The 16,144-nt window shown below is 36.8% G+C and overlaps 1 long non-coding RNA gene across 3 annotated transcripts in view; it reads right to left on the reverse strand.

Annotated features, from left to right (window-relative positions):
- LOC121919420 overlaps nt 1–14,695 on the reverse strand; it is a 77,138-nt gene extending 62,443 nt beyond the window's left edge. For 2 of the 3 annotated variants that reach the window (XR_006101474.1, XR_006101473.1), the window contains exon 1: nt 14,627–14,688. This is a non-coding gene — a long non-coding RNA (uncharacterized LOC121919420). Of the gene's footprint in view, nt 1–13,613; nt 13,686–14,626 lie in introns of all 3 variants that reach the window. The other variant, XR_006101476.1, reaches the window with a different exon arrangement.
- Between the last annotated feature and the right edge of the window lie 1,449 nt (nt 14,696–16,144).

Here is a 16,144-nt window from a genome sequence, read left to right on the forward strand (position 1 = left end):
AGTCTCTCTGTCTCTTCAATTCTAGAAATTTGAGATCTGCATGAAAATTTCAGGGGGGGATTTCTTACTTGGATGGGCATGCCCTCATTTTCCCCACTGTAGCTACGTCCCTAGTGGTCACCTATATTTTCAAGATGTTTGTCCAGGGAAGAGGAATGTCAGATATTTTTTTTAATTAATGTCAGAAATTTTTCTGGAGCTAAAGACAAAGAGATCAGGCACTGTTTCTCCATACTCAGTTTCTCACACCGCTGCTGCTTTTTCAAAAAAATGAAATAAAATGAAAATTTGCGTAAATTTATAAATTTGCATTAAAACATTTCATAAATTATTTCCACTAGTATCATTAAAAGTCATTTCCCGTAAACAATAGGGGTTTCTCATTGATGAACTTTTTTTCTCCTCCCAGCATCTCCTCATGTTTTCCATCTTTTGTTTTGTTTTCCATTGAAATGTGCACAAAAATCATGTCCAGTGTGTTTCTTCCCTGTACTTTTGTGCAGTAGTATTTCACAACCTCCATACCTTTCAGAAAACCATGGCAATGTTTATTCATATTGTTACACAAAGCATCATTTCCTTCTCAAACATCAGGACTTCAAAGAAAGATGGACACTTGTGTTACCAGATCACAGCCACAATATGTGCCACCTGTTTTTTGTGAGTTGTGGCCAAATTGAAACATCCAGCTTTGATTTTACCTGAGTGTGAGTGGGATTTTTTAAGGGAGGATGGGTACCAAGTGTTTTGTTTTTTTGATTTTTTGTATTGGAACCTATTTTTCTTTTTTTTTAAAAAAAATCCCTACTGAACTGAAATATTATAATAATACAGCTGAAAAAGCAAAAACCCATCTGAAGAAATCTTGCCAAGATAACCTCATGGGGTCATCGTAAATCAGAAATGATTTGAAGGCACACAACAACAACATCAACAACAGACACATTATATATAATCTAAGTAAAAGATCTCACATAAACCCTCTCCTCTCTTGTCTACCTTTTGTTTCTGACCAAGTGACGTTTACAGCTATTACATTTGTAGCTCCATTCCCCCTTTCAGAATGTAGAAAGACATGATTTCATAGACTCCCCCCCCCCCCTTCTCTCCATTTTTCTGGTAGATTTGTTATACAGCCTTTAAGGTTGTACCCCTTTTGATCAAAAATACAATTCCTTCCATATGCGAAAGTCCAGAGGGAGAGATAACCATTTGGGACAGAGATAATTTGTCATTTAACCTGCTCCATTAACCTGTCTTTACTCCATTGTTCATTCTGGGTTTGACAATCTCTGAGTTTTATTTCCACCCATCCATTCTGAAATTAAAATTATTTTCAATTGGAAAAGAAATGAACTCATTTGGAAAAGAAATGTAGGCCATGAAAATACACAAGAATGGAGAAATTTCATCTCTTAGAAAACAGTCACCCACTTCATATCCTACTTCTATTGTTCATAATTTTAGCATTGCATTCTCCTCCTTTAAATTATTGGACAGATGCTAATAATTCCTTGGGAAGCTAACGCCAAATCATGCTGTGTGAGGAAGTTTCTGAATAAGACATCAAGTTTCTGCCCATCAGAGGATAATTTATTGATACTTGTCAAAAGGAAGTATCAGTCTAACAGAAATCAAGACAAAAGGAATGCCTGATGAATTTCCTTTGAAGTGCCTTTTATAAAAGTCCTTGGTAATACATATTGATGAACTCCAAATTGTCTTGCCTAAAGGGAAAAGAAAGTAGACTGCTTTACACTGTCTTATAAATATTCATCAAAAGAACAAGACTTATGTTTCCAGGCATGAGGTGAATGATTACGGTTGTATGATTGCCTTGGAAGCCAGATAATTAGTAAAACAGCATTTGACAGTTGGAGAATTTTAAACTTGCTGTCTTGCCATCAGTGTACTTGGATTTAAAGATGAATTTTTTGAAAGGAAGCAAATTTGGGACTTGATGGATTGATACAATTAAGCTCTCCATCAGTTTCATCTACTGTTTTCTTGTTTGCTTAACTAAAAAAAAAAAATGAAAAGGAGAGACTATGTTGTACTGGTGGCTTGACGTGATAAAAAGGAATCATAGCAGCTTAAATGCAAGCTTCTCACCAATCTAATGGAAAGTGTTCTGTAATTAAGACTGATATAACGCTAACAAGAGCAAAATACTCATGTGGCTTCTGTCCTAGTAAATGTCCCAAGGAAGTCAAAAAGCTTGACTCTTCATGCTAGGTTTTCCAGGGAAAAAAGTATCTGTCTGGGTTATACTGCCCTTTTCTATAATCCTCTAAATTTGGATATGCTTGCTTTTATTCCTTTCCAAAACGTATAGATTAATTGCTGGCACAGAGTTCTTTACAGAGCATAAAGGGGGAGAAGCGAAAGAACAATTGCCAGCTGACTATTTGCTAAGATATAGCAGTAATTGCTTCAGTTCCTGCATCTGTATGCCATTTTGGGTAAGCTCTAAGTAAGAACATTGGATCATTTGTAGAAGCCTCCCAATTTAAAAATGGATTTTCATGATATAGCAAGTTCAGCCATGAAGGATGAAGCCTCAAAGTGATGCCTAAGGAAAACTTCTCCAATATTATGTCTTCCAAATGTATTGGAATTTGACTCCCATCACCTACAGTCAGAGTGACCATTGGCCATCTGGGTAGTATCTGAATAAAAAAGGCTGATCCAAGGAACAGAGCTAACAAATGAAGATAATTTGGGGTCATTCCACTTACTCTACACTCCCCGCACCTGTCCAAGAAAGTCCAAATTAAGGGTACCTCTACACTGTAGAAATGATGCAGTTTGACAGCACTTTAAGTGCTATAGCTTCATCCTATGGAATTTAGGATTTGTATTTTTATAAGGTCTTTAGCCTTCTCTGCCAAAGAGTGCTGGTGCCTCACAAGACTACAAATCCCATGATTCTGTAGGATGGAGCTATAGCACATAAAAACTGCATTATTTCTACAGTGTAGAGGCATCCTGAGCTTGGATTCCTTGTCTAAAAGGGTGGAGAGCTAAATAACAAGTACTAGAGAAGAGATTGATTAGACAGCTTAGTTCATTCTTTGCTGATTTGTAACATAATTGAAGAGTCAGCAGCTTTTGTTGCATGCTTATTTAAGGCATGTGCAAAAGATGTAAGTAAATGGTTGAAGAAGCTCCTTGTACTCAATGGCTTGTGCATTTTTGATCAGTTATTCAAATTTAATAGCCATTTTCTATTGACCCTTGTTGAAGGCAGTTAGCTTCCTACTAGGTAAAGAGAGGAGAGAAAAGCTATTCTCAGGAAACATTATCCTTTGCAATGTTTAGCACTCAAATGCAATTAAGCAAATATAATATCCTCTTTGAAGGCAAAGAGTTGCTCTGTTAAAGTAACTGAAACTAATTATCTTTGCCAAATGAAGGACACTCGAAGAGTACTTACAAAGCAAGCTGTAGTACAGAAGAAAAAAGACATCTTCATTATACAACTAGAAAGTGAAATGTGTGCATAGTTATGTTTGTATTGATTTTAGATGTTTTTCAATAATTACATTTTACAAAGAGAGCTAAGGTAGAGTGGATGTGAAGATGTGAGACACAGAAGTGCTATATTCAAATAACATGTTTTTCCTTCCTCTGAGGCTGAGAGTGTGTGACTTGCCCAATGTCATCTGTTGGGTTTCCATGGCTGAACTGGCATTCAAACCCTGAGCCATATCTCCAGAGCCATAATTTAATACTTAGACAACTATACCATCCTAGCTCTCTCTTGGGCTGGTGGTGAGGATGAGTTTATCCTTGGTTTAATTGTTAGGTAGAGAAACTTGTCTGTAGATAAAGATTTTTGTCTATGCCCTTTGGATGTAAGCTTCTACAAATGAGTGGATTTTAATGAATTCATGGCTCTCACTGTACCTCCTGTATGGTGTCTTCTGCCTTTCAAACCAGTCAGCACCTATTCCATATGACTGGAACAGATTGGATTGGAAACTGGGTAGAATAAAGCATTACAAAGCCAAGCATCCCATGGTTATGAATAAAGGATGCGATTCAACTAATGGTAACGGAGGAAATACAGTATATTTTTGCAATCTACTCTCCTTGATCATCAATGTGGTATTAAATCACTTTTTCTGGTAATATAAATAACTTTAGAATAGGGATAGCTGAAAAGTTAATTTCAGTTTTTGTATTAGAATGTATCAGAATTCAAATTTTGGAAATGGAATTATTGCCCATTCATGCATACTCAGAGTTTTGTATGATTATTAAAAGTCTGGGTTTGATTCCAAAATGGGACATACTTGTGCTGGTTTACAGTTGTCAGCTCTTTTTTCCCCCCTGAAAGTCTCTTAATCCTTAATAACTACATGGCAAGAACTCACTGACTTTGACAGGAGAAAGAGGGAAAGAATTTCATTTCAGCTCATTTTGACAGAATTTAAGGAAATTACTAAATTACATATTCAGGATAGAAAGAATGTGAAGTTTAAAAAAAAATTAGGAGAAAGCCAATCTGACACATTTTCCTATCACTAATTTTGAAACAAGGCATTGTAGGAAACAACATAGCAAGCAAAATAGGCCACCTTCTTAACACACAACCACCCATGCTTTTTAAAACAACAGTACAAAATTGTGATAGAACCAGTGTGATGTAGTGGTTTGAATCTTGGACTATGGCTCTGGAGATCAGAGTTTGATTCCTTGCTCTGCCATGAAAGCCATTGGATGACCTTGGGCACGTCACAAGTTCTCAGCCTCTCCGCAAACCTCCTCTGAACAAATCTTGCCAAGAAAACCCCATAACAGGGTTCACATTAGGGTCACCATAAATCAGAACTGACCTGAAGGCACACAACAACAAAGGTTACTAGCTGGTATATAAGCCAGTGTGTGATGCTGTAAATCTATGTAGAACCACTGGAAAAAATTGGTTCTGTTCTGTGGTTCTATAGAATCCCTGGGCCCTTTCATATCACAGTATAGCACTTTGATTGCACTTTATCTGCCAAGAATGCATCATATGGAATCCTAGGGTATGTCATTTGGGGAGGCACTGGAACTCTCTAGGAGAAAATTCTAAATACCTCAAAAACTGCAAATCCCAGGATTCCATAGGCTGCAGAATGCAATCAAATTAAAATGCAATCAAAACACTAGATTTGCAGAATAATTGTGTAATGTGTAGTTCTACAACTGTGTGATGTGAAAAGATCCCAGGCTGAAAAATACTGACTGTATTCTATCTGTTATTCAGAAGGTTACTGTCAAAATTATCAATAAACCAGAGCACTGTTTACACATCATTTTATAATTGCTCAGTCAAAAGAATTGTATATTTGGTGCTTCCTTCTTTAGTGAAAAAGTGTAGAGAACCTAATTGCTCCCCCTAGTCAGAGGTTGCATTCTCATAGGAGAAGGAGATCTCTTGTCAATGAGCCAGCAAAACCAGCTCCAGTTATTAGTTGTGCCTTCCCTTTTTTGCACCCTCTCTCCCTCTTCCTGTCTACTCAGTCAACTCCTAAGGAAAGGACAGATGAAGATGATGATAGAATTTGTTTATACCCCACCATTCCACAGAATGGGGACTCAAGCTGGCATGCTAATTAAAACAATTGCAATGCAATTAAATGGTAAAATGGAATTAAATGATCAATAACATTTTTTTAAAAAAAATACAATTAAAATTATTTAAAAAGTATTTTTAAAACAATACAATTACATGCAGTACATTCAAAAATAGTATAGCACCCTATTCAAGGACTTTGCCTTTTAAAAAACCATATGGTTATCAAAAACATGTCAGAACAAAGAAGACTTTGCTTGCTGGTGGCAGTTCAGCAATGAAAGGGGCATTCTCACCATAGAACTGAGCTCCCTAGGGCAGCCACTAACAAGGTCCATCTCAAGTCCCCAACCAATGTACAATGGACCCTTGTTATACGTTGGGGCTTGGTTCCAAGATCCCCCATGGATAACAAAGGTTTGATATTTGAAATTTATACTTTTTAAAAATATTTTCAAACCGTGGATGCTTCAATCTGTGTATAAAAATATCAGTGTATAAGAAGGGCCGACTGTACATGTGAAAGTGGCAGGACTGAGAGAAGAATCATACAATTCCAGAATTGGGAGAGACCACAAGGACTATCCAGTCCAACCCTCTGCCATTGGAGAAGCCTCTCCTTATGATTTCAGGACCTGGTCAGACTTTTATGGTAAGATACCATCTGCTGGATAGCCTAGACCTGGTTCATGTAAGGCTTTATAGGTCATCACCACTTCCCAGCGATCTAAATATGCCTTTCTGAAGAGTTTTTAAAATTAAATTGAAGACCATACAAAATTAATCCAAGGGTCCTGGACTGGCCTTCCTTCTAATGAAGGGAACATGTTGTGAAATGAGTACACTAGAATTTCTCCAGGAATATAACTCAACATATCTACATCTTTGGGCAAGTAATCACATACAACCATTTAACATGAAATTGAAATTGTATTGATTTTCTGTCTTCTATCAAATTGTTCTATTTGTCATATTCTAGTTTTTTTTAAATAGTCTCCTGTTGATTTATTCCATCTTTGACTGAAACACTGATCCCAAAACAGTTCAAAGAGTGACACACACCCTCCTCATAACTTATGAGAGTAGTTTGGAGTTAATACTAACATACATTGATGGGTGCTACCAAGATTACTGAAGTAATATACGTGAAAGCTCTTACAACATTTAATATAATTTCAAACAGAATAAGAGCAATGATGTAAGTACCCTTTAAAATAAATTCCTAACAATACTAAACATAGCCTCCCCCCCATACCTTGTTCAAAGAATTGAAATTTTGGGACAAATGAAACAGAGATTAATAGAAAAAAGCTTCCTCTGAGAATACCCCCCAAAACACCATCCAGTTTTGTGTGCATAGGTGCATAATGTGTTTGTTTTGGTCTAGAAAGGACTGTTTGGAATTGAAAACCTTTGCTTGAATGATTTAATTATTTTCAATATTTTCCAAACCTTGTTTCTGATGTTGTTTTTGCTGCTATGTACCACCAAATCAGCTTTGGCTTATGGTGACCTGATGATTCGGAAACCTCCAAGACAGCTAGTTTTTAGCAGCCCTGCTCAGATCTCAGAAGCCGAGGGCCTTGGCTTCCTTTTCTGGGTCCTTTTTTCCCTACTGCCTTGAGCTTATACCAGAATTACTGTCTTCTCCAATGAGTCTTGTTTTTTCTCATTATGGCCTGAGACAGGTGGGTGGGAAGCAGTGTGCCAGCACTGATTCTAGGGTTCAGGAGTGTGTACCAACTCCACATTCCCGAACCCCAGTAGCAAGTAACAGCGGTGCCATGATGGTGGCCTCCCATCTACACGAGGGCCACTATCTTGACATAAGCGACGCACAGTGTATAGACATCACTGCACGTTGATTGCATCACTGATGCACCACAGTGCACCAGTGGCGCACTGATGATGTCCACCGTGTGGACTTAAAAGAAACAATTTTTCCAGGTTCTTTTTGGTGCAGATGGCCACTGTGCAGTTTGGCTGCTGCTGTGTCCCTTGGAAACAAAAACTTTGGGGCAGTCTGTCGAGCCCCTCTGTGACCAAAATACAGTAGTTGTCATTTTAGCTTCCAGTGGGAGTTAAGACTTTATTTGTTCTAGCTATATTTGTCTAGACTTCAAGAGAGAGATGTTTGTTGTCAATTATTATTTATATTTGGTTTCTATTGCTCAATGAGCTCAAGATAAAATATAAAGCTTCCCTGCCTTCCTAGATGAGTCTTAAACAGCATGATTGACCTAAGGTCATCCAGTGAGTTTCATAGTTCATTGGGGACTCAAACCCCCTCTAACCACAGTAGAACACTGGCTCTGTAGAACAAGGATGTATTTTATCAATGCTATGTCCTTAGTCACCTTGAGCAAGTCATGATGGAAATGTTGCTAGGTTGGAAAAGAAAATATTTCCTTTTTCTACATTGAATTTTCTGATTTGCAAGCCCAGGAATTTTCACTTCATAAGACTAACACTGCAAAAGCAGCCCAGGCCTGCACTGCTGTTCAGTCAACAAGCATTGTATCTCTAGTTCTGTGAAGCATGAATTTAGATTTTCTTAAAAGTTAATTAGGATGGGAATAAACAACTCACCCTGTGGGTTCCAATGCACAGATCGTTCTAATTTGGCTAAGTACAGCACAACTCACCCTTCCCTTGCTCATATACATATATAGCATCACCCTTACTTCAGCCTCATATGAGTTACATGAATCAGACAGAGAACAATGTAAGATGCATGCACAGACATTCCTTTCTGCCTGTTATGCTAACTTTACACATGCTCAGAGTGAGTCAATGAGGGGAAAGGACCGGGTTGAGTTCTGTTTGGGACACTCTGTGCATTGGTGCTTTGCTTGTAAAAATGCATTATTCTCAATATGCATATGTCACCCAGTAACCAAAGCTCTCCAAAGGGTTCACATTTTACAGAATTTTCCTTGTAATCTGCTTCCCCAGTGGACAATGTATGGTATGGGATGCTTTCACTAGTAAAAATAATATCAAAGATAAAACATGTATTGATACAGCAGGTAGTAACGCATGTGTTAACTGTGATAGATAATTGAAACTCTGCAGGTTGATGCCTATCAATTACATGGTGCTTAGGCAGAAAAAATAGTATGCTTGAGCACATTAGCACGGTGTATCATCCTGAATTGCCAAACTGCTGTGCTTTGATCTCAGTTAAGCTGGCCATTAGCCAAGTGAAATTGAGGCCAGATAATTTTCTCATTTGCCCAATGAATAAAAAACCTGATTTCTTCCAGCACCCCATCATTGCTTCTGATAGGAGGAAAATATACAATAGTCAGACTTGTGGAATTAGTTATCATCGGAATTGTTTAGGAAAATTAACTGCCTGGCTTATACTTAAAGTGTAATGCTCTGCTAAGAAATAAACCCCATAGAGATCATTTAAACTTATTCCCAAGTACTGGGATTGCAGCCTCAGTGTATTATTCTATAAATCTGATTATCTTCCAGTCACACACATCTTAAAAATGCAATAGTTGGAACTGTTTTGGCGTTTTATTGTTATTAACTGCTATCAAGTTGACTTTGAATTATCATCTAGTGCCCTACTCAAGTCTTACAGACTAAGAGTCATGGCTTCCTTGATTGAATCTATCCATCTGGAATGTGATCTTCCTCTTTTCCTTCTGTATTGTAACTTGCCAAGCATCATTGACTTTTCTAGTGAGGCATGTGTTCTCATGATATGGCCAAAATATCACATTCTTAGTACAGTAAGCTCTAGGAAAAGTTCAAACTTTATTTGTTCTGTTGTTGTTTTTGTGTGCCTTCAAGTCATCTTCAACTTATGGCAACCATACGGTGATCCTATCATGAGGTTTTCCTAGTAAGATTTGTTCAGAGGAGGTATGCCATTGCCTTTCCCTGTATGACTACCCAAAGATCACCCAGTTGGTTTCATGGTCAAGCAGGAATCAAACCATGGTCTCCAGAGACACAGTCCAACACTCAAACTACTACACTACACTGGCTCACTTACTTGCTGATTGGGAGAAAATCAACTGAAATGTTGTGGTGGAGAAAAGTTCTACGGATAATATGGAATGCTAAAAGAACTAAAAGAACAAATAAATGGGTATTACTTGCTCAAGAACCCATTTATTTGTCTTTTTAGCTTTCCATGTTATCCATAGTACTCTCTTCCCCATCACTACATTTCAATGTTAAGGAAAAAGCAACATGGGATATACAGTGAATGAAATAAAACTTGTATGTGAGAGTCAGGGTGACTCAGCAAAAACCATTAGAAGCCACACAGGTGAAAATGATAATGTAATTAACAAGTCCTAAATGCCAAGGACAGAAATGCAAAGTGGATAATTGAACACACCTGAGAATTGTTAAGTGGACAAGGCTGAGATGATGAAATCATTAATTGTGGGATGAACCAAGAGAGCCAATGAAAATGGTTGTACACGCCCACTGGGTGGAAACTGACAAGAGTGGGTGTTGTTTTCCAAGGACTATAATAATGGCTATGAATCCCAATGTATTTTGTGGGTAGTAGTTGTGGAGGAGTATTGTTGTATTGGATAGTTTAGGAGCTGTATATAATAGAATAAAGTAGATCTTTTATATAAGACTACTGAGTTGTCTGGTGTCTTGGGTCAAGCTACAAGAGCCAGCTGGATCCTGAAGAAGGGTGAAGACTTCTGTGGAAGCAAGAGTGAGAAGGCTTGGAGAGTTTGTCAGGGTCTTCAGCCTATTCTCTATAACTCTGCTGCTTTAGAGCAAAGCTTTAACCACTGGCCAAAACTGGTCAGCGCGGTGCGTAACAAGGTGGTGAGTTCGAGCCAGAGGTGAAGAGCTACAACTCCCATCGTCCCTGACATTCAAATGAATTGATTTTCTCCTTACTAGCTTTCTCCACTATCCAACTTTCACAACCATACATACAAAGCTAAAATGTATAAGAATGGCCGACTGTAGTCCAAGGCTTTGCCATAATCTATAAAGCACAAGTGGATTTTATTTTGCAGTTCTTTATTGTGCTTCATTTTACTCATTCATGAGTTCCTCTACAGAAGTTCAAAGTAGCAGAAACAGAGTTGCACTTGTCATGTCATTGTTTATGGATTCACAATGTACATAGATGCACTTCACTGTAAGAGCTGTTCAACAGTGGAATGGAGTGCCTCAGAGGGTGGTAGACTCTCCATTTTTAAAAGTCTTTAAAGAGAGGTTACATGGACATCTTTCAGGAGTACTTTAGATGTATATTTTTGCATGGCAGAGTGTTGACCTTTTAGTCCCTTCCAAATCTAAGATTCTGTTATTCCATGTTGCCATTGGTCACAAGGGTAGCATAGCAAAATTAACACATGCCCACATGTGAGATACATGCTACACAACTCCAGTGAAGTATCTTGGCCATCATCAGATTGTAGCCAGACAAGCCAGTCTCCATGGATCATTATGGTTCACAATATGGACCAGAAGGATTTGTATAGGAAAGGGGTAGGTAGAACCCAAGACATAGACAAAGAAAACTGTCTAGACCCTCTGGGCTTGGGTTTATTTATTTATTTTATATAAATGCATGATAGGTTGATAACCCAGGTTTTGTACAAATTTATTTCCAATCCTACAAAACTTCTCTAAACAGAATATTGCCCTAATTCTAACCTGGGGTGGATGCACTGGTCTGATTCCATGCCATTTCAGATGTGTTTACAAAATAGTCCATTCCATCCTGTTTCCACATTAAATTATGTTTAAGTGGCCTTAAAATGTGCACATAAATATGTATTTTAGATATATTTTCCTCAAAAGATGCATTTTGGTACATTATTATCTTAATGTGTTTCTAAATGTGTTTTCAAAATGTATTTCTAAATCCCAGTTTATAGCTACAAAATGTATACTTAGCTTTAGTAAGTGAAGTGAATTTGGATTAAATGTTATATCCTCTTTGTAATTTATGTACAACACGTATGCTACATCAACAATGGGGATTGTTCTAACACTATTGCAGTTAGTGGGATTCAATTTAGAAGTTGTGTTCATTGTTCAACTTTCGAAACAGGACTATATCTGAAACCTGTACATGAATTACTATTTCTTATATTTAGCTGTGTGTTATTCCATTTCCTTAGTCATTTATTCTTTGCATGTCCTCCAACATTTACCATTTAGCACCAATTCACAACTGCATAATACCTCCTATTTTTGTAAAATGTGTTTGTGTATAAATATACACAAATATGTATGTGTGTGTGTGTGTGTGTGTGTGTGTGTGTGTGTATATATCAATTTGCTGTTATGTACTTTGTTGCACTTTTTCTGAAAGTAAATACATTTCTAAACGTTTTTTATTCTAAAGTATGCATTTTAAACAGCCTTCTTATCAAAATATGACTTTATAACAAATCGTGACTTTTTTTTTAAACGGAGTTGAAGTATTTCAGTTTGAAAGATGGTAGATAAGTGAGTTCTCAGGAAGACTGAGACATCAATATGAAAGTATAAAACATGTGAGATCTCAGAGGTTGAATTCCTAGGCATCCATACTAAATGACTGTACCTGAGTTTCTTTTTTGTATTTGGTATTTCTTTTTCTCCTGGGTCCCCAATTTGGGAAATAAGTGTATAAATATAAATAAATATAAATATAGTGATTGATTGATGGATTGATCAAACTAAACACCTCATCCCCTTCCTTGGCTTATAACTAAGAGCAGTGAAGGTATTAAAGTAGCAAAAGCAGAACCAAGTCACTAAATTCTAATCTATGTAAGACTTCTCAAATCAACAAACACTGTCAAATAATCCCCAAATCCAATGGAAACATCATAGTCCTCATGTACATACATGTTCCTCCTCAATAGATGTCCCAAAGAATTAGCCTGTACTGCACAGAAATATCCCACCATGGGTTGTGAATATGTATAATCATTTTAAATGTTCTGTTTAAACTCTAGTAAATACTTCTATCTCACACCTCTGAAAATACTTGTCTATGTCTTAAATCAAATAAAGCTTTTGTGTGCATGTAAACACATTTGCACACACATGCACCAGCCAATCTGGGGGCCCATCTAAAACAACAACAGCAGCTTTTTGATGCAGTCCACTAAGTATAGTCATTAGAAGTAGAGTTCAGGGATGATATCCTCCAGATTTCAGAGAAGCTGTTAGATGTTATTCATATACGTATTTCAGACAAACACAGAGGAGATTATCACATGGCCTGTCCTCCCAGCCTCAGTGGGAGCTGAAACTTCTAGAAACTTTTTTAAAATGGGTGTTATCACACATCTCTGTGCCCAGTCTGGAGGTATCCTGAGGCTTTTACATTTGTTTAATGATGTTTAACTCTAGCTTTCAAATAAAGAAGTGATATCGCTTATACAGCATGGATTAATTTGTTCACCATCAAGTTTCTTCTACACATGTACTCCCAACTTTAATCAGGGAATAGATATATAGACTGATGTATATAATATGTTAGGCTGGGCCTAGAGAATAATATTGCAGATTCTGTTACCAAGCAGAATAAATTATCAATTTCAGCTGAATATTCTTCTAGGGCTGAGATTCTGAGGTTTGTTTTTACAAGGAAATAATGCAGATATATGCTGCTGAGAACATTCACAGCACTCTTTGGCACTCATACTCAATAGCCCTCATACTTCTTGCTGGGTAAGTGCATAGTTGATAATATATAAAACGTGTGGAAATTTTGGCTGACTTGCTGTTTTTAAAAGGTCTTTGTTGCCTTTCATTAAATGAGCTCAGTTTACTTAGCTCTGTGTTTTGCTTTGTTTCTTTTTCCCCCTTTTGCATATTTATTGAACTCTGTGCCATTCAATTGCTCTGTGCATGTGTGTTTTGAATGAAGAATGTATTTAAAAGATGCTTAAGAATAATGTGCTCTTTATACTAGATCTGCATACAGATTGAACGAACAAAACAGATTGTGAAATTTGATATTTGTGTAATTAAATATGCAGTTAAAGAACCACAGATGTGCTAGTGTTGCACCAGGAGGGTATTTTAATATCTATTATTCACCAACCTTAAGGGTCATTTGTCTCTTTCATCTTCTGGAGTATTCATCATCACTCACGTTAGATTATGAGCTTCTGCACTAAAAAGACCATTAAAAAGGGCAAATCTTGAAAGTACTGCTGAGTCACCCTGAGAAATTTCAAATGGACCCATCATGTGGGGGATCCAAGCCATTGCTATTATCATCACTTTTATAATTTGCTTAGATTTTCTCCAAACCAAAAGATGATCAATATCTAATATGTTTAATTTTGAGGATAGATATGGATGAGGGCAGGGAGATGTGTTGGCTTTACAGTGCGTAACTTTTACATCCCATTGATATGAATGATTTCTGGTAATTTATTTATCATCATCATCATCACCATTATCATGGAAATCTCATAACAGGAATTCATAACAGAAGCACAATAGCTGGATAAAACCTTTGAATGAATAGTTTGGAAAAGCAATAGTCCATCTACCCTCTGAGTGTTGAACTGGCTTCACATTAAAAGGCAAAGCTTTTATTAATGATATCACTGTGCCATCCACTCTCCATGTGTTAATTAAACCAAAGAAAGGATATGCTAAGATTGATGACACTGTATAAGAAGTGGACTGATTTCACCTTCTATATTTTTAGCAGTTAACTTCAGAGGTTTCAAAATGACACTTTGCATCTGTGTCCTTCTAAGACAGAGCTGATGTGATAAAACCATCGCTTCTACTCCATAACTAATTTTAGGATTTTCCTGGACACCTTCCAAAGTAAAAGAAGGACATCTTCACTTATCTTCCCTCTCTTACAAACACTTTAATGCACAGTTAGGCAATGTCTTTCCCTCCTATAGTCATTAATATCTGTACTGAAAACCACTTACAAGAGAACAACTGTCGTGCGTTCAGTTTATTCTACTAGCAAACAGTCCAAAGTTCATTCTTAAATGAGATGCTACTGAATGAACCTTTTAAAACTCATGTAGTAAATAAATCTTAATGAAGTTTCTGTTAGAAAAATGCAAACAGAATGCCAGGTACCTTATGAGCTTCTTTGTAACAGGGTCATTGAAACAGCTGAACCTGTGGCTAATGTTATGAAATAGACAGGTATAGAGAAAATAGGGTGTACTACTGAATGTTTCATTAGAAGTCAATAGACCCTGTAAAGTCAGAAAATATTAACTAGCTTACCTTGTGCTCTTTGCTAAAAGGTTAATGGATACACAGAATTTGTCACTGTTGTTATAGGGGCGGGAAAGCCACACACCAAACAATGCATGACAAGTAATATGTGCTTGCATTTACTTTGGCCTTTCTTGTTGTTGTTTTTACGTTCATGGCATTTAGAAAACCCCAGTGAAATAAATATTCTTGGCAGGTAAACCATGGTTTCATAGAAAACCTTTTTTTTTTTTTTTTTTGGTAAACATCATGCAAAATTAATTAATAAATAATAAAAGCAAAAATTGATCTTGCTTCAGTTTGAATCTGTATTAGTCAGTCCTGTGCATCAGCCAGCTTCTGTTATAATAACCTTCAATAGAACAAGCTCATTATCTATTTAGATACACATCCTGGGGAAAATGGAATCTTAGTACAACCTACAGAGATCAGTGATAGGAACCAACCAATTAGATTGAGTAACATGGACTTTTTCATGAAAAGGACGGCAATTTAATTAAATGTATTTTAAAACTATTTGAAAGAATTAAATGGGGAAATAACTTAATTCTGGAAGTAAATTATTAATTAAGTTATTGATTAATGAAATGAGAGATAATGCTAAAGAGCTAAAAAGAAGTTACATTTTCCAGACAGTTACTGCTGAATGGCAAGTGAATGAATCCATTTTGGACCCCCCCTCCCCTTGCAGGTTGCAATAAACATGGATGCTCAAATCCATTGCTTTCAGTGGTGTGCATGCATATGAGTATTGCTGCGTGCACATACACCCATTTAAAAGGCTAGGGTTTGCTGTCTGTGGAAGCTCAAATACATGAATGGTAAGACACACAGGGGCACTGTACAAATATAGTTCTACTGGATTTATGAAAACACTTTTTCTTGCTTTTGTTAGTCCTACAGGTTAGAGAATTACAGCATTTCACTATAAAAATTGAAATACTTACACCATAATAATTCCAGTAGGATGAACTGTGTTAAGGGATTTTGAATTTAGTCGTCTCAGCAACTAATCATCACCCTCCATTTTTAAAAATAATGAAGCTCCAAATTACTGGAAGTCGTCATTTCTTTGAATCTATAAAATCTGAAATACTTCAGATAAATGTAGAAACACTTGAAATATATATTAAGAAAAGAAGAAAAAAAAGGAAAAGGAAACCATTAAAAGCATACGTTCAGACATCTCCCCACCCCCATTTTACAAAACAATGGGGGAGTTTGGCCTAAATCCAATTGCAAGTCCCTGCTTAAATTAAACCATTGAATTACTGCTGAATGGCAAGTGAATAGATAATAAGTCCCACTGAATCAAAGGGGCTACTTTTGCTGGGTCTAGTAATTGGATTTAAATCATAGAGTCAAATACACATT

Source organism: Sceloporus undulatus, chromosome 1, assembly GCF_019175285.1.
Source record: "Sceloporus undulatus isolate JIND9_A2432 ecotype Alabama chromosome 1, SceUnd_v1.1, whole genome shotgun sequence".
Lineage (NCBI taxonomy): Eukaryota > Metazoa > Chordata > Lepidosauria > Squamata > Phrynosomatidae > Sceloporus > Sceloporus undulatus.